A 5,000-nucleotide genomic window follows, 5' to 3' on the forward strand; every position below is an offset into this window, starting at 1 on the left:
GGTAGACCAGCTGTCCGCGGCCGGCCTCGTTTCTTGGGGTAGACCTTCTGTCCTCGGACGGCCTTGGTCCCTGGCTGCCGAAGGCCGCGGGGTAGACCTGCTGTCCGCGGCCGGCGTCGTTTCCAAAGGGTAGACCTTCTGTCCGCGGCCGGACTTGGTCCCTGGCTGCCGACTGCCCCGGGGTAGACCAGCTGTCCGCGGCCGGACTTGATCCCTGGCTGCCGACGGCCCCGGGGTAGACCTGCTGTCCGCGGTCGGACTTGGTCCCTGGCTGCCGGCCCTTAGGGGTAGACCGGCTGTCCGCGGCCGGACTTGGTCCCTGGCTGCCGAAGGCCCCCGGGGTAGACCTGCTGTCCGCGACCGGACTTGGTCCCTGGCTGCCGACTGCCCCGGGGTAGACCAGCTGTCCGCGGCCGGCCTCGTTTCTTGGGGTAGACCTTCTGTCCGCGGACGGACTTGGTCCCTGGCTGCCGACTGCCCCGGGGTAGACCTGCTGTCCGCGACCGGACTTGGTCCCTGGCTGCCGAAGGCCCCCTTGGTAGACCCGCTGTCCGCGGCCGGAGTCGTTTCCTGGGGTAGACCTGGTGTCCGCGGCCGGACTTGGTCCCTGGCTGCCGACTGCCCCGGGGTAGACCTTCTGTCCGCGGCCGGCCTCGTTTCTTGGGGTAGACCTTCTGTCCGCGGACGGCCTTGGTCCCTGGCTGCCGAAGGCCGCGGGGTAGACCTGCTGTCCGCGGCCGGCGTCGTTTCCAAAGGGTAGACCTTCTGTCCGCGGCCGGACTTAGTTCCTGGGGTAGACCAGCTGTCCGCGGCCGGAGTTGTTTCCTGGGGTAGACCTGTTGTCGGCGGCAGCACCTGCTCCGTGGCTGCAAATCCCCTGGGTAGACCTGTGTTCCGCCGCCGGCCTTTGGACCTGCCGCTCGGCTCCTGCCCAGACCGGCTGTCCCGGGCCCGAGTCGGGACCCGATGCTCAGATCCCGGGCGGACCCGTGTTCCCCGGCCGACCTTACCCTGGCTAGACCCGTTGGCGTCCGCGGCCGGCCTTCGGACCTGGCTCGCCCGAGCCCTGGGTGGACCGGCTCTCCTGGGCCGCCCGGCCGAGGCCCTGGCCGCCTCGGCGCCTGTCAGCCTGCTCCTCGCCCTGCCGCCGCTGCCGCTGCGCCGACCGCGTCGACGGGAGAAGAGCCGCGGGCGGGAAAAGTTTGAAAGCGGCGCCAGGGAGGCTGAGGGTGGAGGGCGGGGCGCCCCCAGCCGTCGCCGGGCGGGGGCGGGAGACGGCTGAAGGTGGGGGCGGGAGACGGCTGAAGGGGGCGCCGAGGAAGCCGAGGGTGGAGGGCGGGGTGCCCCCCCTCGGCCGCTGATGGGCGGCAGCCGCACACAGGGCAGGGGCAGGAGCGGGCTCGGGGCGGGGAGAGAGGGCATGCGACTCTAAGGGTGCCTGCGCACCCGCCTGCCTGCCTGCCTGCCTTCCTGCCTGCCTCTGTGTGTGTGTGTGTGTGTGTGTGGGCGTGTGGGCGTGAGGGGGTGTGTGCGTGTGGCAGCACGAGAGGGCGGCATCGGGGCGTGAGCGTGGGGGAAAGGGGGGCGGGGGGAGGGGCCGTGTGTGTCACCGTGTCCATCTCCGCGAACGCGGGCTTCGTGCCGGCGCCTTCGTGCCGGCCCCGGGCGCCTCGGCCTCGAGCCCCCACGGCCCCCTGGACCCGCGCCGAGGGCCGAAGACCTCTGCGGACCGTGAAAGAACCGGCCGGAAAGCGGCCGCCCGCTTGCCCGCCGCCCCGCCACGGCCTCGGTCGGGGGGGAGGGAGCGTGGAGGGGGGGCGGGGTTCGGGGCCGGGGGCGGGGCGGGGCGGGGCGGGGCGCGGACTGGGGCGGGACGAGGCGGGGCGGGGTGCCGGCGGCGTGGTGCCAGGTTCGGCCCGCACGTCCCTGCTGCCCCTTCCCAGCTGTTTCCCCATAGGTTGTGGTGGGGGGGCGGGGCCGCGTAGAATCCCGGGGGGGGGGCGGGCGGGCCACGACCTTTTGGCGGCACGGCGTGTCAGTGGGCCGAGGGCCAGGCGGGGCGCAGCCGGCCGGGAGGGCTCTGGGCGGGAAAGGAAATGAATTCCAGTTTGCCGAGAGTATTGTTCCCCAGAAAAGCTTCTTGTCCCGAGCCAGAGGGAGAGCCGTTCTTCCAGCACATGTAAAAAATGAGAAAATAATAAAAAAGAAAGGGGGGAGGGGGGAGAGAGGAGTCGGTCGAAAATAGGTGTTGGTCGCGAGAGAGAGCGGCCTCGTCGGGAGGCCAGGTCTAGCCCGCTCGGGGGCCAGGCGCGGCCGCCGGCCGCCGCCGGAGAGCCCGGCGGGGCGCCGCGGCGGCGACGCGGAGAACAGGTCTAGCCCCGCTCCCGGGGCGGCCCCGGGACGCCGTCTCTACCCGGCTCCGGGGCGGAGAGGCCGGCGGCGGAGAGGTCGCGGCGCCGCGGCGGCGACGCGGAGAACGGGTCTAGCCCCGCTCCCGGGGCGGCCCCGGCCGGCCGGGCCTACCCGGCTCCGGGGCGGTGAGGCCGGCGGCGGGGAGGCCGGCGGGGCGGCCACGGTGGCGACGCGGAGAACAGGTCTAGCCCCGCTCCCGGAGCGGCCACGGCCGGCCGGGCCTACCCGGCTCCGGGGCGGAGAGGCCGGCGGCGGAGAGCCGGCGGCGGGCGGCGGCGACGCGGAGAACAGGTCTAGCCCCGCTCCCGGGGCGGCCCCGGCCGGCCGGGCCTACCCGGCTCCGGGGCGGAGAGGCCGGCGGCGGAGAGGTGGCGGCGGCGGCGCCGCAGCGACGCGGAGAACAGGTCTAGCCCCGCTCCCGGGGCGGCCCCGGCAGGCCAGGCCGAGCCGGCTCCGGGGCGGAGAGGCCGGCGGCGGAGAGGTGGCGGCGGCGGCGGCGGGCGGCGACGCGGAGAACAGGTCTAGCCCCGCTCCCGGGGCGGCCCCGGCCGGCCGGGCCTACCCGGCTCCGGGGCGGTGAGGCCGGCGGCGGAGAGCCGGCGGCGGGCGGCGGCGACGCGGAGAACAGGTCTAGCCCCGCTCCCGGGGCGGCCCCGGCCGGCCGGGCCTACCCGGCTCCGGGGCGGAGAGGCCGGCGGCGGAGAGGTGGCGGCGGCGGCGCCGCGGCGACGCGGAGAACAGGTCTAGCCCCGCTCCCGGGGCGGCCCCGGCCGGCCGGGCCTACCCGGCTCCGGGGCGGAGAGGCCGGCGGCGGAGAGGTGGCGGCGGCGGCGCCGCGGCGACGCGGAGAACAGGTCTAGCCCCGCTCCCGGGGCGGCCCCGGCAGGCCGGGCCGAGCCGGCTCCGGGGCGGAGAGGCCGGCGGCGGAGAGCCGGCGGCGGGCGGCTGCGACGCGGAGAACAGGTCTAGCCCCGCTCCCGGGGCGGCCCCGGCCGGCCGGGCCTACCCGGCTCCGGGGCGGAGAGGCCGGCGGCGGAGAGGCGGCGGCGGCGGCGGGCGGCGACGCGGGGAACAGGTCTACCCCGCTCCGGGGGTGGCCACGGCAGGCCTGGCCGAGCCGGCCCCGGGGCGGAGAGGCCGGCGGCAGCGGGCGGCGACGCGGAGAACAGGTCTACCCCGCTTCGGGGGCGGCCCCGGCAGGCCTGGCCGAGCCGGCTCCGGGGCGGAGAGGCCGGCGGCAGCGGGCGGCGACGCGGAGAACAGGTCTACCCCGCTTCGGGGGTGGCCCCGGCAGGCCAGGCCGAGCCGGCCCCGGGGCGGGGAGGCCGGCGGCAGCGGGCGGCGACGCGGAGAACAGGTCTACCCCGCTTCGGGGGCGGTCCCGGAAGGCCAGGCCGAGCCGGCTCCGGGGTGGAGAGGCCGGCGGCGGAGAGGTGGCGGCGGCGGCGGCGGGCGGCGACGCGGAGAACAGGTCTAGCCCCGCTTCCGGGGCGGCCCCGGCCGGCCAGGTCTTACCCGGCTCCGGGGCGGGGAGGCCGCCGGCGGAGAGGCCGGCGGGGCGGCCGCGGCGGCGGGCGGCGACGCGGCGACCAGGTCTTCCCCGCTTCGGCTGGACTTTGGCGGATTTCCGCGGGGGGGCCGGGTAGACCTGCTTTCCGCAGCGCGGCTGGAAGTCCACCAAGGGGTCGCTGTTCTCGCCATCCTCCGGTTACGTCTAGGTCGGCGGCGGCGCACGCCGGCGCCGCGCCCCGGTGGCGTCGACTCGACGTCTTGGAGGCGCTCGGGGCCTCGGACCCGTCTGTCCGTCTACTGGGAGCGGGTGTGACGGGCCGCATCCCCGCAGGCTGGTGCAGTGCCTGTGTCCGAGGCGGACGCGAGAGCGGCGGCCGCGCGTGCGGTCGCCGGCGCGAAGGGAAGGAAAAAGAGTGCGCCGCCTGACGCGGGACGAGTCGCGTGGCTCTGTCCCGGTCCCCCCGTCTTGCCCATCGAGAATGGGTACAGAACCGTGTGAGGTACAGAGAGACAAGGGTTGAGAGAGAGAGACAGAGCCCGAGAGGAGGAGAGAAAAGGGCCGCGAGCCGTGTTCCTCTTCGGTCCGGTTGTTGACTTCAGGGGTGGGGCGAGGGCCCTCCCCAAAGTGTGTATTCCCTCCGGGGATGGTGGCGGGCGAGGCGGCGGCGCCTCGTCCCTTTTGCTGCCCGGCCTTAAGCCGGCGCCCCGCCCTGCCCGCGGGTGCGTTCTTTTCCGGCCGGCCGTGCTCTTTGCGGTCGGCTGCCGACGGCTCGACGAAGGGTGCGTGACACCGGGGCTCGGCGGTGTCGAGGCCGCCGGGGCCTTTTCTCCCCCGGCCTTTCCCGAGAGCCCCGAGGACGGGCCCGGCTTGCCGAGGTGGCGCCGCCTCGTTCCTCGCGCCTCCCGACTTGTTTTGCCCAGCGTGTGTCGTCCGTGTCGGAAGTGCCGCGGGGACGTGCCGTGGGGCGCGCGGCCTTGCCTCGTCCTGCCCGGTTGCTCCAGGGGCTCGGTGACGGGAGTCGGCCGACGAGTGGCGAGGGGTGCGCGGGGTGGCGGCACCCCGCTCTCCCTCCCTC

Source organism: Chamaea fasciata, unplaced genomic scaffold (genome assembly GCF_029207755.1).
Source record: "Chamaea fasciata isolate MVZ Bird 193981 ecotype frontalis unplaced genomic scaffold, bChaFas1.0.hap1 SCAF_75, whole genome shotgun sequence".
Classification (NCBI taxonomy): Eukaryota; Metazoa; Chordata; class Aves; order Passeriformes; family Sylviidae; genus Chamaea; species Chamaea fasciata.